This window comes from Rana temporaria, chromosome 3 (genome assembly GCF_905171775.1).
Source record: "Rana temporaria chromosome 3, aRanTem1.1, whole genome shotgun sequence".
NCBI classification, from domain to species: domain Eukaryota; kingdom Metazoa; phylum Chordata; class Amphibia; order Anura; family Ranidae; genus Rana; species Rana temporaria.
In genome coordinates this window covers 148,634,821-148,647,139 of record NC_053491.1, presented here as the reverse complement: position 1 = coordinate 148,647,139, position 12,319 = coordinate 148,634,821, and the positions used below count along the sequence as shown (strand labels likewise).

At 39.5% G+C, this 12,319-nt stretch overlaps 1 protein-coding gene across 1 annotated transcript in view; it reads right to left on the bottom strand.

Annotated features, from left to right (window-relative positions):
- TBC1D22A (TBC1 domain family member 22A) overlaps nucleotides 1–12,319 on the bottom strand; it is a 735,477-nt gene that overhangs the window by 408,116 nt on the left and 315,042 nt on the right. The gene's annotated exons all lie outside the window — the stretch shown is intronic.

Here is a 12,319-nt window from a genome sequence, read left to right as displayed (position 1 = left end):
TCTACCAAAATAGAGAAAAATTTAATCGCTAACTGTCATGCTTACAAAAAAAAACTAAGCAAGTAAAAGCCAGATCACCAAGCCATAAACTTTTTAAAATAACAGAACAAAAAGACCTTGCATATGGCCACCACTACATTAATTTACTCCTGGTGGATGCCAAAATGATAGATAAACAGAATACAGTCTTAGTCCGTTAGGTCAGTGGTTCTCAACCTCAGTCCTCAAGTACCCCCCAATGGGCCATGCTTTCAGGTTTTCCTTTACATTGCACAGGTGCCTTAAATCAATATTAATGACACGGTATTGATAAGAGTTATTTTATCTAAGTTCCTAAAACATGGCCCATCGGGGTACTTGTGGACTGAGGTTGAGAACCACTGTCTTCAGTATCTGACAGCAGGGTGTGTTGGCTACCAGACGGAACACACCACCTACTGGAAAGCTAGGTATTAATTATCTTATTTTACAAGATGCATCCCATTTTTTTTGTTTATGTAAAAAAAAAAGCCCCCTTTAAGTCATAGAGCATTATTTTTGTTTTTTTCAAGATGTATTAGTACTACATTCTAGAGCTTGTGCATCCCACCAAGAGATTGAAGTGATCGAATAGCTTTTTCTTTTATTTGTTTTGTAAAAATTACAAACACGTTATACTTACCTTACCGGCTCCGACCATCCTCTCCCGGGGTCCTCTGCCGGCTGCGCTTGTCTATAGACATACACAGTGCAGCTCGACCCCACACCCTCCTTACAGGATTTTACTGACAGCAGCAGGAGCCAATGGCTCCCACTGCTCTCACTGAGACTTGTGAGGAGAAGACGAAAGAGCAGCACTGCTTCACTTAGGCACAACGCTGGATAGAGATAGGACTCAGGCCTTGTACACACGACCGAACATGTCTGCTGAAACTGGTCCATGGACCAGTTTCCGCGGACATGTCCGACCGTGTGTAGGGCCTACCGGACATTTTTCCTGCCTAGCGGACAGGTTTCCAGCGGACAAAAGATTCTTAGCATGCTAAGAAACTTGTCCGCTGGAAGCCTGTCCGTCGGACATGTCCGATGGTTAGTACGACTCATCGGACATGTCCGCTGGCCCGAAATCCTGCGCATGCGTCAAATTGATTTGACGCATGCGTGGAAGCATTGAACTTGCATGTTAGAGAACGTCGGTGTCTTCTACGTCACTGCGTTCTCTGTCCGCTGGGATTTTGGTCTGACCGTTTTCATCGGACATGTCTGCTCGTGTGTACAAGGTCTTAGGGAAGTGTTTTGGGAGGTGAGAGGGGGCAATACAACCAATACGACTTGTCTTACCCTAATGCAGGGAATGCATTAACTGCTTGCCAACCTGCCGCCGGCGGCAGGTCGGCTCTGCTGGGCGAGATCACATAGCTATACCTCATCTCGCCGTGCAGCCAATAGGCTCCCGCGCGTGTGCCTGGCAGGAACGATCGCTCGTTATAGAGCGAGAACCGGGAGCTGTGTGTGTGAACACACAGCTTCCTGTCCTGTCAGGGGAGAAATGCCTGATTGTCTGTTCATACAATGTATGAACAGCGATCAGTCATTTCCCCTAGTGAGTCCACCCCCTCACAGTTAGAACACACCCAGGGAACATACTTAACCCCTTCCTCGCCCCCTAGTGTTAACACCATTCCCTGCCAGTGGCATTTTTATAGTAATCAATGCATTTGTATAGCACTGATCGCTATAAAAATGCCAATGGTCCCAAAAATGTGTCAAAAGTGTCCACCATAATGTCGCAGTACCGGAAAAAATCGCTGATTGCCGCCATTACTAGTAAAAAAAAAAACATTAATAAAAATGCCATAAAACTATCCCCTATTTTGTAAACGTTATAACTTTTGCGCAAACCAAACACTTATTGCGATTCTCCTTTACGAAAAATATGTAGAAGAATACGTATCGGCCTAAACTGAGGGAAAAAAAATGTTTATATGTTTTTGGGGGATATTTATTATGGTAAAAAGTAAAAAATATTAATTTCTTTCAAAATTGTCGCTCTATTTTTGTTTATAGCGCAAAAACTAAAAACCGCAGAGGTGATCAAATACCACCAAAAGAAATATCTATTTGTGGGAAAAAAAGAACGCCAATTTTGTTTGGGAGCCACGTTGCACGACCGCGGAATTGTCAGTTAAAGTGACGCAGTGCCGAATCGCAAAAAGTGTTCTGGTCTTTGACCAGCAATATGGTCTGGGGCTGAAGTGGTTAAGGTAAAAAATGTCCTGCCATTAGAACCACTTTAAACATCTCATCAGGACAGAAGTGTTGATTCTGCATCTCCTGTGCCTCCAGAGCATGGATCCCAGAGGACAGGCACGCTGCCAGGGAGCCGCTGGAAGGATCAAAGGTTGACACACTGCCATGGAAGGTAGGGCTAGCAGTCTCTATCGTTATCTCTCAGACTCCCCCTCCACCCCCTTTCCCTCAGCTCCCCTGTCTCTCTGATCCCAATGTCTCTCTCAGTGAATCCAAAACACCGAACTGTACAAATTATATATATATATATATATAAACAAACACATTTTCAATAATTATTAATACAATGTTAATTCATAGCCATGTTTTTTGGATGCTTTTTATTAATTGTTATCTGAAATTACCATATTTATTGGCGTATAACACACACCAGCGTATGACATGCACCCTAATTTTAAGAGGGAAGTTTCAGAAAAAAAAAAACTTTCAACAGCCCCTTTTATATTCCAAAGCCCCCCTGCACATTACACAGACCAAAGCACCCCCCCCCCTCCTGCACATTACACAGATCTCAGCACATCACACAGATCTCAGCACATTACGTAGCCCCCCCTATACACTACACAGCATTTTCCCCCTGCACAGTACACACCTCCTTTACATTACACAGCCCCCTTGCACTCCCAGGAGATCCCCCAGTCTCCTGGGACAGCACTGCCAGCGTACTGTAAAGTAAAAAAAAAGCACTGCCAGTCCCTTCTCATACATACTGTGTTCTTTCCGGCTGGTCACATGATCTGATGTTTTCATGTGACCGAGAAGAGGAGAGCGGCCAGAAATAATGGGGTGAATGAAGTGTTGTAGTAAGTGTCCTAGCCCGCAAATACCTCAAAGGATCTATGTGAAGGGACTTGCAGCGATTTTTTTTAATAGTACGCCGGCGGGCTGTCCCAGGACCAGGAGAGGTGGGACGGCCGGCATGACATCCCCCCCCGCATTGGTAAAAGAAAATGATATTGGCGTATAACACACACCCACGATTTCCCCCTGATTTTAAGGGGAAAAAAGTGTGTGTTATATGCCGATTAATACAATAGTTTGTATATGTATATATTTGCACAATTGTGTGTTCTTGCAGCACTGGTGATTTGGATTAGGGCTATCTTAGAACTATTGTATTTGATTACCATATTTATCGGTGTATATCACGCGTCGGCGTATAACATGCACCCCAAGTTTAGGAGGGAATTTTAAGGAAAAAAATACTTTTAGGAGGGAAGTTTAAGGATAAAAACTTAAATTTAAATGCCCATCAATGCAGCCTTATCAGTGTCCATTGTTGCAGAATGATCAGTGTCCATCTGCAGCCCTGCCCAGTGTCATTGGAGCCTTTCCCAGAGTCCATGCAGCCTTGCCCAGTGTCCATGCAGCCTTGCTCAGTGTCCATGCAGCCTTGCCCAGTGTCCATGCAGCCTTGCCCAGTGTCCATGCAGCCTTGCCCAGTGTCCATGCAGCCTTGCCCAGTGTCCATGCAGCCTTGCCCAGTGTCCTTGAACGTTTAAAATTACCGCTGCAGCGCAGAGATAGACCGAACCGAATGTCATGTGTACGCGGCTGTACTCGGCTCCTCTCGCAGTCCCGCCCCTTGCCTCCTATGATGGACATAACACAGGTCCAATGGCGGGACTGGGCGTGACTGCGAGTGGAGCTGAGCCTAGCCGAGTACACAGTACACTCGGCTATGTGTATATCGGCGGCGCTCGCTCCTCTTCCCCTCACAGACAGCAGGGATCAGCGTATAACACGCACCCAGAATTTCTCGCGGATTTTAAGGGGAAAAAAGTGTGTGTTATACGCTGATAAATACGGTAATTGTTTTATGAAATGTTCTGTACTTTATTTATTTGCACAATGAGGTTGAGGTTTCTTGCAGCACTGGTGATTGGGACTCACTACCCAGTAGGGATATTTTATAATATTTCAGTTAATGGAAGCTTCATATGTCATATTCACACTATAATACTTGTTGTAGTTGGGATCAATACCCAGTAGGGTTTATTTTTTTAACCTTTTTGAATTGTTTCTATATATATTTTGGTTTATATATAGATATACCAAAATATATATACAACATTTTCAAAAAGGTTAAATACAAAACCCTACTGGGTATTGATCCCAACTACACGGTGCTGCAACAAGTATTATAGTGTGAATATGACATATGAAGCTTCCATTAACTGAAATATTATAAAATCCCACTCCTAATAGTAGGAAAGAGAGCATAGATGTCAGAGGTATTTTTTATTTTTTTTTGGAGGGGGAGTGGTGAGGTCAGAACCCAGGAGGAGGGATGAAATCAGTTGTTGCACACTGTGCATAGCATACTTCTGAACCTTGCACTCCCTATGCAGTGCACTCCTGAACCCTGCACTCCATACACAGTGCACTCCTGAACCCTGTGCTCCCTACGCAGCGCACTCCTGAACCCTGTGCTCCCTACGCAGCGCACTCCTAAAGCCTGCGCTCCCTATGCAGCGCACTCCTGAACTTTGTGCTGAGTCCCTATGCAGCGCAAGAAAACTTTATTGGAGACTGCTCAGACTGAATACTATGGTGGAGTGCAGATACAACTGGCCATTTGAGGGAAACCAAACTGTTGATGTGGCCCCCGATGAATTTGAGTTTGACACCCCTGGGCTAGATGACTGGGTCAGAGCATCTGACACAGGAATGACACATGGAAAAAGTATTGAATGTGAACTGAAATGTATTTAATACTTTGTACAAAATCTTTTGTTGCTAATGACAGCTTCAAGAGAAACTAGTTGCATGCATTGCTCATGTGTGATGTTGTCCCATTCTTCCACACGGTCTTCAAATCTTGAAGTTTCTGTGGGCCTCTTATATTACCTTCAGTTCTTTCCATAGAATTTCTATTGGATTCAAGTCAGGTGATTGGCTGGGCAATTCTAGCAGTTTTATTTTCTTTCTTTGAAACAAATTGAGAGTTTCCTTGGCTTTGTGTTTGGGATCATTGGCTTGCTGAAATGTCCACCCTTGTTTCAGCGTCATCTTCCTGGTAGATGGCGGCAGATTTTTATCAAGAATGTCTTGGTACATTTTTCCATTCATCCTTCCCTCAATAATATAATGTTTTCCAGTACAGTATGCTGAAAAACAGCCCCACACCATGATGTTTCCACTAAACTTCAATGTTGGTATGGTGTTTTTGGGGTGATTTGAAGCCATGAGACCTCCAAATATGGTGTGTATTATGGCATCCAAAGAATTCATATTTGGTCTCATCTGACCAGACTATATACTCCCAGTATTTTACAGGCTTGTCTAAATGTTGTGAAGCAAACTTTAAACAAGCTTCAACATGCTTTTTATTCAGCAATGGAGTCTTAAGTGGTGTGTGTGCATACAGGCTATTGTGGTTTAGTGCATTTCTTACTGTTTTCTTTTAAACAATTGTACCTGCTAATTCCAGGTCTTTCTGAAACTCTTCACAAGTGGCCCTTGGACAACTCTTCTGATAATTACTTTCATTCCTCTGTCAGAAATAATGCGAGGAGCACCTGGTCATGGCCAGTTTATGGTGAAATTATGTTCATTCCACTTCTGGATTATGGCCCCAACAGTGCTCATTGGAACATTCATGTTGAAATCCTTGCCATCCGTATGTTTTGCAACAATACATTTTTTCTTGAGAGAGCCCTTTGCTTTGACCCATCATGAGATGCTTCTTGTGTGACACTTTGGTAATGAGACCCATTTATGGAGGCCATCAGTTGAGACTGAACCAGCTGGTATTAATTTGCACTAACAAAAGGAAAAATTGTGTTCTAATTATTGACAGATTTCAGCTGGTGCCTTGGCTTTCCATGTGTTTTGCCTTTCCCTTTCTTCATGTGTTCAATACTTTTCCCTGCGTCATTCCATGTTATCACACATAACTTATTTCCTGAATGTATTTGTTTTGGTTTCTTTGTATGCATGGATTGTTATTGGCATGTGGTGAAAATTTCATGAATTTCATGTTAATAGCACCTTTAGAAATATATTTACCTAGACTAATAGTGATGTGTTCATTACTTATTTTATGCGAGACATAGAGAGATAGATTATATATATATATATATATATATATAATACATACATACATATATATAAATAACACACATACATTTCAACTAGCACATTAGCATAAATTTTGGTTAGCAAAAAAAAAAAAAAAAAATTATATATATATATATATATATATATATATATATATATATATATATATATATATATATATATATATATATATATATATATATATATATATATATATATATATATATATATATATATATATATATATATATATATATTCTCTTTTTGGTTGTTTCAGTGTTATATAAATAAAATGACATCCAGATCGAACAATTATCTTTTTTTTTTTGTCCATAAATGCATATCCAATATTTCCATTAACAAATATACTTTGGAATTTGGAATTCAAATGCAAACAAACCTGCTTCTAATCTCATTTTAATATTAAACTGTTACAGCAGATCTGCCCTAGCTTTATACAAACCAGTGTTAACCCTCAATCTTGATTGCCTACATAATTAAAAAAAAACACAAAACAAGATGCAGCTAACAGGGATGACTACTGTAAACAACTTAACTTATTATGGCAGAAAAAGCAGTTCGGTGACCATTTTGTAAAGTGCTACAATATATAATGAAGATAGCCGAAATACTTCTCTCAGTAAAGATTTCCCACTAATAAGTGAAAAATTTAAGAAATCCAGCATTATATAGAAAGGCATTATAAGCAGTATAGCAAAAAATAAAAACCCTTCAAATAAAAGTTCAAGGACATCACTTGCTCATAAATGCCTAACATATTTACAATATGCATCACAAAATACTGCATTCTTTATTCAAGAATTGTATTTGGTTTCATGATTTTATTAACAAAATATATCAATCAGCATGTATATTGCAGGCATAAATACAATCTGGTTGAGGAGAATTCACCTTAGTTGCCATGTGTTCACCCAACCTTGCATTTAGAGTATACAGGATTGTCGTATAGGAAGCCCGCCTAGCAAAATGGTGAAAGGAGGAAGGAACAAGAGAAAGAGAAAAAAGAGGTAGACAAAAACGAAAGGGGGGGTGAGTGGGAAGGGGAAGCAAAAGGGAGAAAGGGATAGGTATTGTGGGCTTAAAATAAGAGGGATGTGGTCAGATGTGTTAAGCTGTAGTAAATGGAGGAGGGGTAAAGATTGCATATTATTAGCACTGCTCACTGTATTAATGTCACTGGTAGTTAGTCAGTGGGAGTTAGTGTCAGATTACCTGCCACACTATTGCAGTTCCATTATAAAAGTCGCTGATCACCACCATTAGTAGTATAAAAATAAACAAACATTCCAGTATATATACACAATAGTTTGTAGACGCTATAAGTTTCATGCAAACCAATCAATATACTTATTGTTTTTTTTTTTGTTTTTTTTGTGGACAACATGTATAAATTCAGTGCTGTAAAAAAAGTATCTGCCCCCTTCCTGATTGTTTTCCTTTTATTTTTGCATATTTCTCACACTTAAATGATTCAGATCAAACTAATTTTAATATTACACAAAGATAATGCAAGTAAATCCAAGATGCAGTTTTTTAATTATTTAATTTGTTAAGAGAAAGAAGCTGTTCAAACCTGCCTGGCCCTATGTGAAAAAGTAATTGCCCCCTCCCATACTGAATCAGGAATGAAATGTGATTAACGAAATTATTTTGGAAAGCCAAGTTAAATTTCACATGCCACACCCAGGCCCGATTACTGCCAGACCTCTTGAATCAAGAAATCACATAAATAGAAGTTGTCTGTTAAAGTGAAGCATGCCAACAGATCACAAAAAGACGCATATCATGCCACAATAAAAAAAAAAAGAACATATTATTAACAAAACATGAATCAGCCATTGCTAAGGCTTTGGGAACTCCAGTGAACCACAGGGAGAGCCAATATCCACAAATGGAGATAACTTGGAACAGTGGTGAACCTTCCCAGGAGTGGCCGGCCTACAAAAATTACCCCAAGAGCAGGACGACGACTCATCCAGGAGGTCATAAGAGAACCCAGAACATCAAAAGAACTGCAGGCCTCACTTGCCTCAGGTAAGATCAGTGTTCATGATTCAATAAGAAAGAGACTGGGCAAAAATTGCATCAATGGGAGAGTTCCAAGGCCAAAGCCACTGCTGACCAAATAAGATCACAAAGGCTCATCTCACATTTACCAAAAAAAATACATTTTGATTATTCCCAAGACTTTAAGGCAAATATTTTATAGACGGATGAGACAAAAATTTAACTTTATGGAAGGTGTGTGTCCCAGTGCATATGGCATAAAACTAATACAGCATTTCATAACAAGAACATCATACCAACAGTCAGACATGGTGGTGGCAGTGTGATGGTCTAGGGCTGCTTTGCAGCTTCAGGACCTGGATGACTAACCATAATTGATGGAACCATAAATTCTGAGCTCTACCAGAAAATCCTCAAGGAGAATGTCCGGCCATCAGTTTGTGACCTCAAGCTCAAGTTCCTATAGGTTATGCAGCAGGACAATGGTTTAAAACACAACAGCAAGTTCACCTCCAAATGGTCCAAACAAAGCAAAATTTTGGTTTTGAAATGGCCTAGTGAACGCCCGGACTTAAATCCAATTGAGATGCTGTATCATAGGTCGTTCATGCCTGAAAACCCTCCAATGTGGTTGAATTAAAACAATTCTGCAAAGAAGAGTGGGTAAAAATTGCTCCACAGCAATGTGAAAGACTTATTGCTAGTTATCGCAAATGCTTGATTGTAGTTGTTGCCGCCAGGGGTGGCACAACCAGTTATTAGGTTTAGCGGGCAATTACTTTTTCACATGAAGCCAGGCAGGTTTGGACAGAGGTTTTACCTTAATAAATGAAACCATCATTTAAAAACTGCATTTTGTATTTACACGGGTTATCTTTGACCCTTTCACACCGATATACGTCGGCAGAATGGCACGGCTGGGCACATCCACGTACCTGTACGTGGCCCTTTGAGCCCAGCCACAGGGTCGCCGGCACGCACACGCGTTTGAAGCTCCGTGACCGCACCCGCGGACCCGATCACCGCCGGTTTCCCGCGATCGGTCCTCCGGAGCTGAAGAACAGGGAGAGGTGTGTAAACACACCTTCCCCGTTCTTCACAGTGGTGTTGTCATTGATCGTCTGTTCCCTGATATAGGGAAACACGATCAATGATGTCACAAGTCCAGCCCGCCCCCTACAGTTAGAAACACATATGAGGTCACACTTAACCCCTTCAGCGCCCCCTAGTGGTTAACTCCCAAACTGCAATTGTCATTTTCACAGTAAACAATGCATTTTTATAGCAATTTTTGCTGTGAAAATGACAATGGTCCCAAAAATGTGTCAAAATTGTCCGATGTGTCTACCATAATGTCGCGGTCACGAAAAAAAAAAATCGCTGATTGCCACCATTAGTAGTAAAAAAAAATATTAATAAAAATGCAATACAACTATCCCCTATTTTGTAAACGCTATAAATTTAGCGCAAACCAATCGATAAACGCTTATTGAGATTTTTTTTACCAAAAATAGGTAGAAGAATACGTATCGGCCTAAACTGAGAAAAACAATGTTATGTTATTTTAAATATTTTTTGGGGGTATTTATTATAGCAAAAAGTAAAAAAAATATAGATTTTTTTTTCAAAATTGTCGCTCTATTTTTGGTTATAGCACAAAAAATAAAAAACGCAGAGGTAATCAAATGCCACCAAAAGAAAGCTCTATTCGTTGAAAAAAAAGGGTGCCAATTTTGTTTGGGAGCCACATCGCACAACCGTGCAATTGTCAGTTAAAGCGACGCAGTGCTGAATCGCAAAAAATGGCCAGGTCCTTTACCTGCATAATGGTCCAGGACTTAAGTGGTTAAATGTGACAAATATGCAAAAAAAAAATGAAAGGGGGCAAATATTTTTTCACGGCATTGTATGTTTTATAACAGAAAGTTCAAAATATTTTCCCCCCAACATTTTCGGTCTTTTATAGTTTATATCACAAAAAAATGTAAAACCCAGTGTTGATCAAATAGTAAAAGAATATACTAATGCGCAAACCAATAACTGCTAAATAAATAGTGAGTAGCTGCCAACATGAAATATGTTCCCACACAGTGATAAATAAAAATAAATATATGTGGCGCTTTCTCAGTGATCAAAATTATGGCAAATTAAATCATAGAGTGGGATGATAACCAAATAACGAATGCACCAATGACAATTGAAGTGCTAAGTGCAAATAATCCTCTATCTGGAAATATATCAAAAACCTCCACAGTGTAAATGAATATAATGATACAATAATCAATATTGCATATAATGTAACTTAAAGTGCAACAAAAAGTCCATAAAGTGTTTGGTGCAATCAGTCTTCAGTGGACAGAAATATCTCATAAAGAGTGTCCGCAATCACAGTGCAGACCCATATTGCAAATGCCTCAATTGTGCTTCACCATACATGTGTACAGTGTGCCCAGCTTCTCTCCTCAAAAGAAGACCCCCAGGGGTCTAGTGGCACCAATAACAAATCTCTCATATAGATCCAAATTAACAGGTTCTCTCCTTGTTATCCTACCAATAGCAAACCAATCGATATATACTTATTGCGATTTTTTTTACCAAAAATAGGTAGAAAAATACGTATCAGCCTAAACTGAGGAAAAAAAAAATTATTTATGTTTTCGAGGGATATTTATTATAGCAAAAAGTAAAAAATATTGCATTTTATTTCAAAATTGTCGCTCTATTTATGTTTATAGCGCAAAAAATAAAAACCGCAGAGGTGATCAAATACCACCAAAAGAAAGCTCTATTTGTGGGAAAAAAAGGACGTCAATTCTGTTTGGGAGCCACGTCGCACGACCGCGCAATTGTCTGTTAAAGTGACGCAGTGCCGAATCGCAAAACCTGGCCTGGGCCTTTAGCTGCATTTTGGTCCAGGGCTTAAGTGGTTAAGTTACATTATATGCAATATTATTATTGTATCATTATATTCATTTACACTGTGAAGGTTTTTGATCTATTTCCGGATTGAGGATTATTTGCACTTAGCACTTCAATTGTCATTGATGAATTAGTTATTCGGTTATCATCACACTCTATGATTTAATTTACCACTGAGAAAGTGGTGATCAAATAGTACCAAAATAAAGCTCCATTTGTGTGAGGAATTACTTCAAATTAATTTGGGTACAGCATTGCATGACCGTGCAATTACCAGTTAAATTACACAGTGCTAAGTAGTGAAAAAACTTTCCAGAGCTGAAGTGGCTCAATTGTGCAATAATGCAACACACATGTCTATATAGACCGTTAGGTTTGAAATTGTGCGAGTTCAGCTGAAGTATTTTTGGGAATTGGAGCCGTGCTGCAAAGTCGGCGTTGCACCGATGCGGACGGTGCGGTTGCCGGCAATAGGCGCTGATTTGGCAAAAGATTTGACATGTCAAATTGGCCAGGTGTGAACGAGGGCTAAAACCATGATTATATTAATGACTTTGCAAGTTTGCTAGATTGGTATCTATTATAGCTTTATAGTACGGTTTGATTGTAGGTCTAATTTAGCTAATACTAGATTATTAGCAAAAAGCAACTTCCTTGTTTTGAATACAAATTTTAATTAGTACATTCTTTAAGATAGTGTTCATTTATTACATTTGTTTGTGTATTTGCATTTATGTTGTTAAAAACAATCTATTAAATTATACCTCAGTAAAACTTTGACAGATAAAATCCTTTAGTTACTGTAAAGTTGTTATTTATACATACTTGAAATGCAGACAGTTTATCATCCTTTGTAGTCGAAATCCATGCAGTGTTTTCCAATTGTGTCAGATGTAATGTATCAAGGGACAGATCTCAAAAATGTAACCTCAAATTACCTACAGACTTCAAGCAATCCATCTGATACAATGCAAGTGATTGCAGTCTTTACTAATATCATGAGACTTAAGTCAATGTCCCT